The sequence below is a fragment of the Bos indicus genome, chromosome 12 (genome assembly GCF_029378745.1).
Source record: "Bos indicus isolate NIAB-ARS_2022 breed Sahiwal x Tharparkar chromosome 12, NIAB-ARS_B.indTharparkar_mat_pri_1.0, whole genome shotgun sequence".
Lineage (NCBI taxonomy): Eukaryota > Metazoa > Chordata > Mammalia > Artiodactyla > Bovidae > Bos > Bos indicus.
The window spans coordinates 9,053,253-9,070,266 of NC_091771.1; positions in this window are offsets into that span (position 1 = coordinate 9,053,253).

A 17,014-nucleotide genomic window follows, 5' to 3' on the forward strand; every position below is an offset into this window, starting at 1 on the left:
CAGAAATGTTTACTCTTCTTATCTTATGCTTTTCTCATCTTCAGACATTAGGTGGAAGGGGGCAGATAATTTGTCTCTCATCTTCATAAGTCTTTAGATCAAGAGCAACTTTATCCAAGGAATAAAAGCTAAGGAGATATGTCTGTAGCTAGATTTGATTTCAATGACAAGATCCAGGACCTTGTACCTGAACTTTATAGAATAACAAGATGAGCTTTTTGGTGTTGGTGGTTATTGGATGAAGAAGGAAGATTAGTAATTTTGAAGGCAGGGCAAGGACTTATGTGGTTTCAAACACGGAAGCATATTATTTGAAATTTCTCTTGATATTCAGGGTTTGTGGTCCCCCACCTTAAATATGCACTTGATTGGATCTGCTTCAACCAACTAAGCAGGAAAGAAGTGGAGCTAGATTGTAAAATTTCACACAACTTTTACCTTCTTCCCTAGAAGAATTTCTCCTGGTACCTGGACCCACCATGTACAAATTCTAGATTCCTTGAGGTGGCCATACTTGAAGAGGCCACCATTAGCTATTTTGTTGACAATTTCAGCTGAACTCAGCCTTTCCAATATACCCACCAAGTCACCATATAAGTAACAGATTTCTGCCTTCCCATCCAAATAGTTTTAACAATTAAATATGATCAAAAGACTTCTATTGGGCCACATAGAAAAGCAGAATTATCCATCCAAGCTCTACTGGATGTCCTAACCTGCAAAACTTATAGACTGCAGTAGAATGATTGTAGGGTTTTTACCATTAGCTTTTGTGATCATTTGTCCAGCAATAGATAACTGGAATACCAACCCTTCCTTTTACAAGATAGATCTTTAGCAGAAGAATTATAGCAAGGAGGAATGAAGTAATTTGCACAAGTTCATGCAACGATGAGGGGGAGGACAAGGATGCAAAGCCAAGATCTATGTCTTATTTTTATTTCCACTATACCTCATTGTCCTGACAAAGTACATTTTTAATATACAGTGCTATTTTAAAAAGTTTAGAAATTAATCAGCTTTATGAAGGTCAAATATTTATTGTTCTTTTTTCTGTGTTACTTTTAATCTCATTGTCTTCTACTATTTAACATTTTTTTGTTTTTTACTATTTGATATTTTTAAAGCTCAGCCCACATATGAAGAAAATAAACATAGGTGAATTCTTAATTCTTATAAGGCTTCAAATTAGAAATTCTTTATTTCTGTGATGAAGATTTATGACCAGATTTATTCCTTTACCTCATGCACTGTCATCCCTTATAACTTTAACTAGAAAAGCTTAATCCAGACCCAGGATCAAGAAAGATTCTCATTAGATAGAATTTAAATGCTCCAGTCCAGTAAATTAGCATTTCAACACTGAGATGACTTCTTGGAAACTTCACTCATTTCCTTTAGTCACATTCTTCTTCCTAGATTTGGTTTTGAGATGAAGCCGTCTTATATTCTATGTCAAGTAGCTGTATAGCCCTCCTTTGTTTAACCTTGTGCCACGATCCCGGTTTGGATTTCCTGCACATTTCCTCTCCATAACTAGTATTTTAGTCCCACCATGTTCCACCCACTGTAGATTCTTCAGTCTAATCTGTCTTGAGAATTTTAGCCCTGAAGCAAGAATTACGCTTATCCTCTTCAATTTCCATGGTGTTTCTGTAATTCTGTCTAGAATCTTTGTTTTAGTCCTTAGCTGCCTTAACTTAAAGTTACTAACACCGAACTTACACTCTTGCTGGTCTTTCTGGACTGCAGATGGCCTGTGATGGCCTGCCTGTCTGTCCGGCTGCCTTGCTCCATCGTCGCCTAGTATCCATTGTTGTAATATTCAGATGAAATACTTTGTCTCTTTGCTTAGATTTCTGTCACTTGATTCTTATGCAATTTCCAAGAGCTGATTTTATGTCAGTGTTAGTTTTTAGTCTCCCACTTCTATCCAATCTAAACTCTTTCTACCAGTATTAAGTCCCAGACTAGTTACAGAACAATTGCTACATGACAGCTAACGGGAAATCATATCACTCTAATAACTAAAACTACATTGTAAATCAGCTGTTAATAAAATTTTATTAAATATTTCCCTTTTTTCATAACATTGAAAAAAATACTTCTGTTGGCTTTCTTCCTCATCTTTGACAGAAATAATAACTAAAGGCCATAAATTTAGAAACTGAATCTCAGTGTTTTTAATGTGTACATTTTACAAAGCTCTGACTTTCAGGTCACCTACTGTTTCAGGGAAAGGGATAGTTTTTACACTGGCTTCTCAAAACAGTATTCTCACAGTGGAAAAATATGACATACCTATTTATATATAAAGTCATAACTTTTCTCTGTGATGCACTGAAATAAATCATAGGACTGTAATGTTTATGGTGGTTTTTCCCTAGGGGGGAAAAAAGTTTATTATTCTAAACTGAATTCCTGAGCAAACATGACTAACAATAAATATTCATATCAGCTATTGTAATCATTTACAAAATAAGGGAAAAATGTTACAATTTTTTTTTAATGTGCTTCATTACACTGTCTTCCCAAATGGTGCAGTGTGGTAAAGAATTTGCCTGCCAATGCAGGAGACACAAGACACATGGGTTCAATCCCTGGATCAGGAAGATGTCCTGGAGAAGGAAATGGCAGCCCACTCCAGGATTCTTGCCAGGGAAATCCCAGGGACAGAGGAGCCTAGTGGGCTATAGTCTATGGGGTCTCAAAGAATCCACTGAGCTACTGAACACACACTCACATTATATTGGCCTGGGTCCAATCAGGAGACAGAGACACATAGTAACTTAAGTAGGAGGCGTTGATATAAAGAATTATTAAGCTATGATAGAATCTTAACTATAAAAAGAAAGAGAACTCTAAAGTGTACTCTGAAGGGTTTATCTGACTTTGCCTAGAGCAAACGTGGCTAAGTAAGGACATACTTCCCTTCACAGGGTTCCCACCACTCCACCCCTCAGGGCAGGGCAGGGTTCAGGACTAGAGAAGAGTGAAGTCCGCTGTATTGTCAGAGCCAAAGCTTGTTTACGGGGATGATGCAAGCATGAAAGAAAACCTCCGCGCTGGGGCTGCGTGGTCACCAAAAGCTGTGTGTTCTGGGGGCACAGACGGGGCTGAGTGACACTGCGTGTTCCCGCACACCTGCTCCTTGGCATGCGGTGTGGCACATACAAAAAAAACCCCAAAGTATCTCTTAAAGCAGCCCCTTTCTGCCTTTCTCCAGCGTCCTCTACCGACACAGCTTAAAATCATGCTTACCGTAAAAGAGAAAATAGAGCTTATCAAATGTGGAGTTGTGAGACAATACATGGATAACCGCCATGCACATCATATGGAGAAGGAAACGGCAACCCGTTCCAGTATTCTTGCCTGGGAAATCCCATGGACCGAGGAGCCTGGCGGCCTACAGTCCAGAGGGTCTTAAAGAGTCTGAAATGACTGAGCGTGCACACAACACACGCACGCACACACACACACACACACACACACGTCATACAGGCTATCTCACCGTGTTGTTACTGTATATTAAAAACAAATTAAATGACTCTTTTCTGTCATATATTTAGCCTGTAAGTGTTGTAACCAATACGTAGTAAAAAATAAAAATAATTATAAATGTTTCAGCATTTTAAAACATTTAGGTGAATACTACTGATGGTCTAGATCTTTTAGTTTCCCTCCAAATTGAAACTGATAGCACCTTGGCTCCATTAAATTTTATCTGTGCTGTCAGAAAGAGTGTAAATTAAATTCCACAAGCTTTATATGAATTTTATATTTGGCTTTTATTGATATTACATATAAAAATTGACATCCATGTCTTAATTTGTTTTAGTTTCTATTTTAGTCTTCAAATACATGATGGTGGCAATAGGACACAGCAATAAATGCTAAACTGTGATGCAGCTTACAGCAAATGCCTGGACACAGGCTAGTCTTATGAAAAGGCACAAGCTACGCTTACGGCCTGATGTGATTAGTCACAAGTAATCTTTCTGTGCTCAGCTCAAAATATATTTCACTATTCCAACATTGGCAAGTGGAGATCCCTACAGTAGTAGGCATTTTTTGTACTATACAAAAATGAAGATACTTCCAAAGAATTTGACCCCTTTGGGGTTATCTAAACTTATTCTGAATGAGAGATTGAAACTACTGGAAGAGTGTTTGTCAGCATGCTAAATGTGAACCCCTTTGAACTTCTTGCATTAACAACAATGCGTTAACTAACTTAATGTAATCTTTGTCTCACCCTAAGTTAAGGAATTATTTACACTGGAGATCATTAACATAATGATATTTTTAAACCAAAATTGTGTTTCTGAATGCCTTAATCTCCCAGGAGCAATGGAACTCATTCTAGAATTAGATTTATGCTTCTCGTTTCCATGTAAGCTAAGTGATTTTGTTCTAGAAATTGTCACATGGTAAGCCTAGTTAATTAAAGATGTGTGGTCTCGAGTCAAAATTTTGACTTTTAGATTTATATATGCATTTATTCATCTTCAAAGTCTTTTAGCCAATATAATCCTCTATGCTGCAGAAAGACGGTTTAGCTGTGAGCCAGAGGGACTCAGTGACTTCTCTGGTAGCTCAGTCAGTAAAAAATTTGCCTGCAATGCAGGAGACACGGGTTCAATTCCTGGGTCAGGAAGATCCCCTGGAGAAGGCAATGACTTCCCACTCCAGCATTCTTTCCTGAGAAGCCCCATGGACAGAGGAACCATGGTCACAAGGAGCTGGATATCATTCACAGAGATACAGTTGAAAGAATACTGTTCTCACTCAAGTCGGTTGTGACTTAACTGGACTTTAACAAGCTAATCTGAAAACTTAGTTTTATGTCTTTGAAGCTAATTATTTCTTTCAAATAAGATTAAACAGTAGCATATATCTACATATATATGTTTTAAGAAAACTAGAATGTATATATTTTGGAACACAGATGTTCAAGTATTTTAATACATAATTTAATCTCTAATTTGACGAAAGGTGACCTTAGGCATATCCCTATTAACACATTTTTTTTTCTTGAAAGCATGAAAAACACAATTAGCCATGTGACATCTGTTGTGATTTTCTTTACTAAGCTAGCATAGCTGCTTGATTTTTAAGGTACTTTGCAATATTCAGTCAAATAATCTTTGAGGAATACGAAACTACAATGAGCCTTCTTGTATCCTCTTTAAGGAACAACTTGCTTAGGTGTCAAGATAACTTGACTTTGTTTTTAAGGGGAACAGGAATACCATGGGAAGGTGTTCATAGTTCTTCAGCAAGCATTTTATTATTTCAGTATTGTCAGGAACCAGTTTGGAATGGACATGTTGTTTTTCACTTCTGCTTTTTTTAAATAACAGTTATAAAAAGCTCTTTAAACCTCAATTCCTGTACTTTTGCATTTATATTTTTCCCTCAGGGAGCATTTAAATAGTTGGTTCTTGTCATTCCCTGTCTCCTATCTAGATCTGCACCTCTAGGGTATTCTTCTTTTGCATCGTGTTTTACACAGGAACTGACAGCTCTGGCCTTGGTAAAAGGACCCACTGTCTGTTTTTCTCTGGTGAGAATAGTGGCCCAATGCTCCCTTGACCTTTTGAATTTTCCCTCTTTGCCTCTGTTGAATCCTGGTTGCAAATGAGCCATCCTTTCCCAGTATCATGTAAAAACATGCATGTATAATAACAGAGTAAAATGTCACAAACATGAAAACCAAGCACTGTGATTTGTGTGTGTGTGTGTGTGTGTGTGTGTGTGTGTGAGTCACTCAGCTGTGTCTGACACTTTGCAACCCTATGGACTGCGGTCTGCCAGGCTCCTTTGTCCATGGGATTTCCCAGGCAAGAATACTGGAGTGGGAAGCTGTACCCTTCTCCAGGGGATCCCCCTGCCAACGCCATGGGGATCGAACCCAGGTCTCGATCAGGCAGATTCTTTACCACCTGAACCCCCAGGGAAGTCCCGATTTGGGCCTGAACCACTGTGGAAGTCTAACATCTAGTGTCCTTAGGACAAAAAAAGAAAAAGTATTTTGTGCCTTCCAAGAAAGTTGAAAAGAAAAAAGAAAAATGCATTTAGTGAAATATTAGGAATGATCCTATCAATTTCTTTGTGGATACCAGAGAAAGGCTGCTGCTACAGCTAAGTCACGTCAGTCATGTCCAACTCTGTGGACCCCATAGGTGGCAGCCCACCAGGCTCCTCCCCCCTGGGATTCTCCAGGCAAGAACACTGGAGTGGGTTGCCATTTCCTTCTCCAGTGCAGGAAACTGAAAAGTGCTTAGCCAAAAATAAATAAATCTGTTTACTTAAAAAATATATATATATATGTCTTAACTCTCCTCTGTGAAAATAAAGGAAGAAACTACTTCTCCCTTCCCCAATTTTCTTAGAGTATTTACATTAGAAAACTTGTCATTGTAAATATTTCTCATTGGCTTTTTGTCACCTTTTATGATGTAGGATTGGTTTTCTCAAAGACTTAGGAACCATCTCTTTGAAATGTAAATATTAAGAGAGCCTGCCTGCCTGCCCAGACCCTTCAGTTATGTCTGATTTTTTGGGACCCTATGGACTGTAGCTCACAAGACTCTTCTGTCCATGGGGTTCTCTGGACAAGAATGTTGGAGTGGGTTGCAATGTTCTCCTCCAGGGGATCTTCCTGACCCGAGGACCGAACCTGCATCTCCTACTTTGCAAACGGATTCGTTTACCACTGAGCCACCTTGGAAGCTCAAACAGGAAGGGAGACTGCATTGCTATTTCCCAGTTTCTGTGAAAAGATAGGAGTTTAACTTCTGTGGGAACCTTGTTCTGAGTTGGAAAACTCTCTGCTGTTATGAAGATGTGAGGTTTGTTTTTTCTCCAGTAGCTGATTAGCTAACACAGATGGCAACCCCAAATATCATATAGAGTTAGGATGTACATGAGTAACAAATGGTGTCATCAAGTCCTCTTACTTATGAACTAGTTAGTGTTTATCTTGGTGGCTCAGGCTGACTGCAATGTAAAGGCCTTGGGTTCGATCCTTGGGTCAGGAAGATTCCCTGGAGGAGGGAATGGCCAACTGCTCTAGTATTCTTACCTGGAGAATCCCATGGACAAAGGAGACTAGTGGGCTACAGTCCATGGGGTTGCAAAGAGCCAGACACAACTGAGTGACTAAGACTTTCTTTTCTTTTTTTCTATTGTTTATCTTAAAAAACATGCATGTAATGAATTGCGTCTACCAGCTATGTAAGGGAATAAGCACTCTTTCCATCTTTGCAGTCTCTTCTGTTTTAATGCTGTTAAAAAGAAACAACCTCCGAATGGAATTTATGTTAATCCCCATCAAGACTTAATAGCAAACCTGATTGCAGTTTCAGTCTTTCCCACAAGGAGAATTTCAAACCAATCAACTTGGAATTTCCTGATCAAGACTAGTGAGGTAATCTTCTGGATAAGAGGCTTGCCTTCCCCTAAGTGAAGGGGATCTTGCCTGAAACTATCCATTATTTAAGCTCCCTTGCTTCACTCTCCTTCTGCCTCTAAAAGCCCCTCATTTTGTACAGCTCCTTGAGGCTCCTTTCTAGTTGTTAGATGGGATGCATTGTTGAGTGCTCAGTCTCTTTCATGGCCAACTCTTCTGTGACCCCATGGACTGCAGCCCGCTAGGCTGTCCTGATGACAGGATTCTCCAGACAAGAATACCAGAATGGACTACCATTTCCTTCTCCAGGGAACTGAACTTGTGTCTCTTATGTCTCCTGCATTGGCAGGCAGATTGTTTACCCACTGCACCACTAGGGAAGTGGGTTGGATAGGATCCTGTCCCATTTTTAAATTGTTAAAAAAAAAAAAAAACAATTAGCTATTTAAGTTTATTCAGTTGAATCTTGTTTTTAGCAATGCTTCTTCAATATAAAAGTGTTTTCTTTCTTCATTACCTTTGCAGAGAGGATTTCTGGGTTGGGACATTTTGATTTTAAAAATGGTTCCCCAAGAAAATGTAGTTTAAAATATACAGATACCTTTTAAAATGAGTATATGTATCAATCAACCTAGAAAAATATAACAGACTCAAGTGTCTCCTGAAATAAGTTTCTTCAGTCTTTTCAAGGTCTTGTCTATGGATAATGAAGAACTTGTATAAAAAAGGAAAATAAAATCTCTATCATCAAGAAACTTGCTGGGGCAGATAGAAATCCTATTTATCTTCATTTCATAATTTTCTGAACCTGTCATTACAGTTGAGTCAGTTGTGAATAAAAAATAAATACAGTTAGTAATGATATAAAAGGATTCTAAGAGTATAATTCAATAATACATTTCAAGAGGATCATTCAATGTTTTCTATTACATCTTCCTGATTCATAAAGCTTCTGAGAAATGAGAATTGTATCAATAAGTAGAATCTAACAAAAGTTTTATTAAAATTAGTCATAGAATGCCATTAGCAAATCAGTATTTTAATCACTATATCATGAAATGACATATACATTTTACTACTAAGTAGAAGTTAGTGGTGGATTTTATCAAAACTGTGGTTTGGTGTTTATCTGAATGTTTTTGCTGTTGATATAAACAACAGACATTACTTAATTCAATTAAATAGACGCATATGGCACGGCAATTATGAAATACTAAATAGTGATAATCCTTCATTTTAATGCAGCCATCAGAGTGAGGAATGGAAAACACAAGAGCAGCAAAAGGACTGTGAGTGTCTAACACTGGTGAATTTCTAGTGGGAAGTTTACAGGTTGGGCTCATCTGAGGAAAGTTTCTTTTTCTCTCCAAAACCATAGTAGAATAATGGTATATAACCCTCTCATTGATATTAAATAGAGAAGAACAGGACAATTCTGCTTCTTCTTTAAAAATTAATTAACTGATTAATTTGGCTGTGCTATCTTAGTTGTGACCAACATGATCCTATCTTTCTTTAGTTATGGTGTATGGGATCTAGTTGAGTCCATGACCAGGGATCGACCTCGTGTCCCTCACACTTGGCAGCATGGAGTCTTAGCCACTGAGATACTAGGGAAGTCCCCTGCTTATTCTTCTTCTTTTTTTTTTTTTTTTTTTTTGCAATCAGGGTATAATTAAAAAACATCTTTCAGGAGGGTCAATTAAAGCTCATCTACTATTCCTGACCTCATAAAAGATTATGTGAAATGGGAAGTATGAGTAGTATTCTAGTCCAAATCTTCCACGTACAGATACTGAGTAATTCCTCAGCACTGCCCAAGGCTTGCTGACACTGTGGAGCGTCTTGACGGAATCGCAGACTAAGAATTGTCGTACTGATACACTCTCTAAAATGAGGGATTTTTTTTCATTCTATTGTAGATGTAGAAGAGGAAAACTTTTCTTTCCTTCTAAGGTCTTTGGTCGATCTGATAATTAAATTGACATAACCAAGGTTAACAGGAGAAAACAAATTTAATTCATACATACATGTGTGAGTGCTCAGTCACTCAGACATGTCTGCCTCTTCATGACCTCATGGACTGTAGCACACCAGGCTCCTCTGTCCATGGGATTTCCCGCACAAGAATACTGCAGTGGGTTGCCATTTCCTTCCTGACACCATGGCTTCCCTGATAGCTCATTTGGTAAAGAATCTGCCTGCAATGCAGGAGACCTGGGTTCGATCCCTGGATTGGGAAGATTCCCTGCAGAAGGTAAAGGCCACCCACTTCAGTTATTCTGGCCTGGAGAATTCCAATTTCAAATTTTGGTGCTGGAGAAGACTCTTGAGAGTCCCCTGGACAGTAAAGATATCAAACCAGTCAATCCTAAGGGAAATCAATCCTGAATACTTATTGGAAGGGCCAGTGCTGCCGCGGCAGCAGCACACACTCCAAGTGCTTCTGTGTCCGTTTCTTGTTCTGGCCTGGAGAGTTCCATGGACTGTATGGTCCATGGGGCCACAGAGTCAGACATGACTGAGTGACTTTCACTTGCCATTTCCTTCTCCAGAGCATCTTCATGAGCCAGGTGTCAAATCTGCATCCCCTGCATTGGCAGGCAGGTTTCTTACCACTGAGCCACCTGGTACAGGAACCCCCAAATATGAGCCTTCCTGACAGTCAGGAGGTTGAAGCTTATATGATATCCTGAGCTTAGGAGAAGGGGCTAGAAGTCTGGGACTTTAAAGGAGAGAAAGACAAATCACAGAAAGATGGGAAGAGCAAATGTTTGGTAAACAAATGTGTGCCCTGCTATGCAGAATAAGTCTGATGTAAAAATTTGGTATTAGCTCTCTTCCTGGTATAAGCCCCCATCTAAATTACTTTTGGCAGTTTAGGAAGAACTTAAAAGATAGTCTAGAGTCTGTTTGGCTCTGTTTTTAGCTCAAAATAATCCACATGGCAAAGTGACACATTCTGGGGCAACCTGCTCTAAACCCCATCATAAAACAGAATGGAACCGACAAAGAGGCTTTTAAAAAGAACTGAGAAAACAAAAGAAAATCTGCTTGTTGCTAACAATTAGACACGCTCACTTCAAAGCATACTAAAATTTTCTCGAATAAAATGCCACCAATAGCAGACTGCATGGTCTACCTCATGACCTACCCAGGACTTGAGATCTGGTCAATAGTCCAGGATCTTAGGCTGGACATCTGTTTCCTAACTCTCCCTATTAGATATGGAGCTGCCTCTTCTTCCTCATGCAGAAATGTGACCACTCATTTTTTTTTAGTAATTGGTCAATTCTAAGCATGCCCTTTGCCTAGCCTTGCTGATAGCTCTTGAGGGCACCTGGTTTATGGGCCTTGCATACTTGAATACAGTTGAATACAGCACTAAATACAGGTGACCCATGAAAAACACCAGATCTTTCCACTTTTTAGCAACTCTAGGGTTGTGTCATCTCCACTTGCATCACATCTTCCTCACTCAGGAGGATATTCCGAGTGCTGATTTTATTTCCTGGCTCAACTATTAAACTCGGTTTAGCGGCTGTGAATCACAAAGTGGGGTTAGGGGAGGAAAAGACCTATGTCCTAGCTCATCTATAGGTTCTCGGATCTGGCTCATATATGGTTAGGGTTCATGGGATACTGCATGGAGTTTCAAAGGTTCTGGATGAGATCAGAAAATATAATCTGTATGACATATCCTGTGCTTTTCTGTCCCTTGTGGTATATCTCCTGTATTGTTACGGTATAGAATTGATGCTTTCAAATTGTGGTATTGGAGAAGACTCTTGAGAGACCCTTGGACTGCAAGGAGATCAAACTGGTCAATTTTAAAGGAAATTAACACTGAATATTCATTGGAAGGACAAAGCATGAAGCTTAAGCTCCAATACTTTGGCCACCTGATATGAAGAGCCAACTCAATGGAAAAGACATGGATGCTGGGAAAGATTGAAGGCCAGAGGAGAAGGGGATGACAGAGGATGAGTTGGTTGGATGGCATCACTGACTCAATGGACATGAATTTGAGCAAGCCCCAGGAGATGGTGATGGACAGGGAAGCCTGGCATGCTGCAGCCCATGGGGCCACAAAGAGCCAGAAAAGACTGAGCAACAACAGGAAATTTACCAGAGGGATCAACCTACTTCTCTAGGCTAGTTGGTCTCTGAGGTTCATCATGAAGAAACAGCAAATACCTCTCAGATGGCCAGCCAAGAGAGAATGGGGGAGGGTTATTGGGTATCTGTCCCTTCTCTAGCTTCTCACTTATTCTCCAGTGAAAACCACACTTCACTCTGATGAAAGCTCAGATATTAAATGAGATCCAATAGAATTAGATTCTACTCAGCTAATTTTTTATGATTTAACTTATCAGTTCAGTTCAGTCCCTCAGTCGTATCTGACTCTTTGCGACCCCATGAATTGCAGCACACCAGGCCTCCCTGTCCATCACCAACTCCTGGAGTTCACCAAAACTCATGTCCATCAAGTCAGTGATGCCAACCAGCCATCTCATCCTCTGTTGTCCCCTTCTCCTCCTGCCCCCGATCCCTCCCAGCATCAGAGTCTTTTCCAATGAGTCAACTCTTCGCATGAGGTGGCCAAAGTATTGGAGTTTCAGCTTTAGCATCAGTCCTTCCAAAAAACACCCAGGGCTGATCTCCTTCAGAATGGACTGGTTGGATGTCCTTGCAGTTCAAGGGACTCTCAAGAGTCTTCTTCAACACCACAGTTCAAAAGCATCAATTCTTCGGTGCTCAGCTTTCTTTACAGTCCAACTTTCACATCCACACATGACCACTGGAAAAACCATAGCCTTGACTAGATGGACCTTTGTTGGCAAAGTAATGTCTCTACTTTTGAGAATGCTATCTAGGTTGGTCATAACTTTTCTTCCAAGGAGTAAGCGTCTTTTGATTTCATGGCTGCAGTCACCATCAGCAGTGATTTTGGAGCCCAGACAAATAAAGTCTGACACTGTTTCCACTGTTTCCCCATCTATTTCCCATGAAGTGATGGGACCAGATGCCATGATCTTCGTTTTCTGAATGTTGAGCTTTAAGCCAACTTTTTCACTGTCCTCTTTCACTTTCAACAAGAGGCTTTTTAGTTCCTCTTCACTTTCTGCCATAAGGGTGGTGTCATCTGCATATCTGAGGTTATTGATATTTCTCCCGGCAATCTTGATTCTAGCTTGTGCTTCTTCCAGTCCAGCGTTTCTCATGATGTACTCTGCATATAAGTTATAATTCATCATAAAAATGTTCAGAATAATGCCACAAAGGCTTAACAATTTGGGGAAAAAGAAAAGAAAAGAAATCATGACCTTCAGCAAGGAAAAAGGTGTAGATGAATGGAGCAAATCTCCTTTCTGGGCCATCATTGGTTCTATCCTAAGATATCTGAAATCAATCAAGCACGTTGGCTACAGCAAAACAATACCATGTATTTTTTTTGAAGATACATATCTGCTCTGTATCAGAGGTTTTCTCTACCTTTTATTGTCAAATTTGACCCATTTTCTCCATAAAATAAACTTGGTCTTGGAGTGCGTTTGCCTCCTCCTTACTCCAGGTTACATTACAAACCTACTTACAGAAAATGATAACATATGGCATTACGTCTGAATTTTTTTTGTTATACCCATGTTGTTGTTGTTTTTTTTTCCATTGAGGAGTGAAGAATGGGAGTTTAAGTTTTCAACATTCATGTAATATGCTCAAACACTAACTCATATTTGTGTTAACCATGTTTGCTTCTTAGGACAAACAGGGTGCCTCTATTTTCTGGTTAAAGTTATGCCTTAAATCTTTTTAATTATAATGAAAGGAACATTCCACAATATTGAGACATAAACCTGTCAAAAAAGTTGTACTTGCCCTTTTTTTTTTTAATTTCAATAGGCAGAATATATTTAAATAACATCTATACTGTTTTCATCATTCTCTATGACAGGAGGATATTTCACTTGGAGCCCCCAGCCTGGCATTGTTCCTTTGTAAACAGGAGCTGCCAATGGAGAAAAGCAACAAAGCATTGGGAGAAACTATTTGAGCTGCTGCTCTAGTGAAATGGGGCTTCCCTGGTAGCTCAGACGGTAAAGAATCTGCCTGCAGTGAGGGAGACCAGGGTTCAATCCCTGGGTAGGGAAGATCCCCTGGAGAAGGAAATGGCAACCCACTCCAGTACTCTTGCCTGGAAAATTCCATGAACTGAGGAGCCTGGTAGGCTAAGGTCCATGGGGTCACAAAGAGTCGGTCATGACTGAGCAACTCTCTTCTTCTTCTTCTTAAATGGAGAGGGTCTCTTATCTACTCCTATTTTTGTATCTCAGAGAGAAAGTGTGAACATCACTTAACTCGACCCACAACTTCAACTGATAGATTCAATTGACCACTCTCAGGCAACATTCCTTTTTTTACTAAGGGACATGCTTCCCGTAGTACATTGCTGCTGCTAAGTCACATCAGTCATGTCTGACTCTGTGTGACCCCATACATGGCAGCCTACCAGGCTGCCCCATCCCTGGGACTCTCCAGGCAAGAACACTGGAGTGGGTTGCCATTTCCTTTTCCAATGCATGAAAGTGAAAAGTGAAAGTGAAGTCACTCAGTCGGGTCCGACTCTTAGCGACCCCATGGACTGTAGCCTACCAGGCTCCTCTGTCCATGGGCTTCTCCTGGCAAGAGTACTGGAGTGGGTTGCCATTGCTGTTATTTATTTTTCTTCAGTGCCTGCATCCTATAAGGAAAGGTGTTAATTTAATTGGAACATCGACTACAATTTGGCAGTAATTTCTATTATCTTAAAAGGGACACATCATTGTATGTTGGGTACTGGAAGGATAAAACCTCAGAAACAACTCTTTGAGGATCAAGCACAATCCCATTTAACAGACTATATTTAGTTTTAGGAATACAGTATGAAATTGGTTATTACCTTTTAATTATTTGATTGTCTTTATTCCAAAGTCAATTTTGAAAGTCTCAGGATGTATTAATACTCATAAAGATGAACAAAGAAGGCTCATAATTACTATTACTACATCCTGAGACTTTTAAAATGACCTTGGATTATCATTCAAGACCAAATCCTCAAGCAAGTAGGTCTCTGCTTGCAGTTATGCTCATAATCTTAAAGTTCCATGTCACCAGTTTAGCAGACCCTTATTGAACAACAATTCCGTACGGTGGTAGTACATTACTACTAAGAACCTGTAGGATTCACTGAAGGGTTATAAATGACCAAGACCCAGAACTGTGGCTGCCTAACTCTGAATCTAAGGAAAATCAAACATGTATAAAAATGACTTAGGGGCTTCCCTGGGGGTCCCGGGCTTAAGAATCTACCTTGCAATGCAGGAAACATTGATCTGGTTCCTGGTCCTGAAAGGCCCCACATGCTGCAGAGCAACTAAGCCTGTTCCCCAGCTGCTGAGGCTGGTGTCCCTGGAGTCCACGTTCTGCAACAAGAGAAGCCACTGCAGTGGGAAACCTGGGCACCACAGCTAGAGAGTAGCACCCACTTGCCACAAATAGAGAAAAGTGTAAAGTCCCAGCACAGCCAAAATAATACTCAAAAATAAATAAATTATCAAAGAAATAAATAATAATCAAAAATAAATAAAACCATCCTTCCTTTCTTTAAATAAGGGAAAACGAACATAGATATTTGAGAATAGCTGATTTTTCTGGTAGAGGATAGTTAGTTAGTTAAATTATTTATATATTTGAGATCTTAAAGAATGATAGATTTTTTTGTTATCAGTTAATATTTGATGGAAATTATGTTGTAGTTTAAAGGAAAGAATGACCAAAGGCATAGCAGCAGGGAAGCATAAGGTTTGTTTTGAGACAAAGTAACCCAGTTTAGCTAGAGTTTAGAATTATACAAAAAAAAAAAAAAAAATCTAGAAGCAAAGCATGGATCCTGAAATAAGGGAGTGTTATTGAATACCAAGAGTAGGTGTTTATACTCCATTTCAGGAGCTTTGATAAATCATAAATACTAATGAGAAAGGAAGGAGCACTATCAGAACAATCAACAATGATACTTTGGCACCACGATAGTGAGGGTATACCAAAGTGGAATATGAGTGAAGAAATGTCATATGTTGCAATGTGTCTAAAAAAACATGGCTATGCAGAACCTCAGAATGTGGCCTTATATGGAAGATGTTATTAGCTAAAGATTTCAAAGTGAAACCTCTCAGACTTAGGATAGGTCCTAAGTTATATGACCAGCAAGTATCCTTATTAAGAAGATGAGAAGATACAGAGAGACACAGAAGAGAAGGTGATATGAAAATGGAAATGTGTCTGCACGTCAAACAATTTGAAGGGTTGACTGCAACCACCAGAAGCTAGGATAGAGAGAGAGAGAGTAAGAGAGAGACATGGGATGGCCCCTCCCTCCCCACAGCTTCCAGAAGGAACTAACCCTGGTGCCACTTTGATTTCTAGCTCTGTTCTGAACTAAGAGGGAATAAACTCTGTTTTAAGCCAGCCGAGTTGTGGTCATTTGTCATAACAGCCCTAGAAGACCAATGGTGTTATGGTGTTGGTCACTCAGTCATGTCTGACTCTTTGTGACCCCACAGACTGTACCCCCCAGGCTCCTCTGTCCATGGGATTCTCCAGGCAAGAATACTGGAGTGGGTTGCCATACCCTTCTCCAGGGGATCTTCCAGAGCCAGGGATTGAACCTGGGTCTCCCAAAGAGCAGGCAAATTCTTTACCATCTGAGTCACAAGGGAAGCCCAACAGAAGCCAAAACAGACATCCAGGCGCAGCTTAATGAAGGCCTACAGAGAAAGAAGGTGGAACCAGAGGGCAGCATGTGGACACACAGGTTGCTGGAAAGCTTATGTGCCTGAGACCCTCACTTCTGCAGCCTCCTCCCAGGCCTCCACCAAATTTTATATGAATAATCTGGAACTGTTTTGTTAAATAAAACCCCTGTATCATATAAATTACAAAGCCTAGACCAGCCCCTGTCTATATGATACCACAACTAGCCTATTCAAGTAGGCTGCAGTGTAAGAGAATTCAACATTTCTAGTCCTCTAATCTAAGAGGGTAGTGATATCTTTAATCAGGGCAAATTTAAATTTAGAAAAAGAGCTTTGTGGAAAGCAAATAAAAAAGATGTTTCCTAATAATCTGTGATGTATTTATCCTTCAGGACCCAGTAGGTGCTGGATTTCTTTGGCTTCTATATTTTCTGACCTGTGGTTAAAGTGGTTAAAGAAACAAGTATAATGAAATGCGGTAAGTGATGAAACAGAGGTATGTGTACAGTGCAAATGGAGAGAGAAGCAGTGTACTGCCATTGTGGATTGGGAAGTCTTTCTAGCTTCTCCTGTGACTTGGATTTATTTGGTCTTTTTCAGGGAGAGGGAAAAAAAAAGTTTGTTGACCTGTGGTTTAGGTCACAAGCTCCTCAGGGAAGAGACTCCATTGTGTATTCTTCTTTGTATCCGTGATTCGAACTACATGGTGCATCAAATAGGAGATGCTCGTATTAAAAAATGGAGAATCTGAGTCTTGGATACTGATAGGCATTCAAATGCAGATACAAAGTAAGTGTTAAACATATGG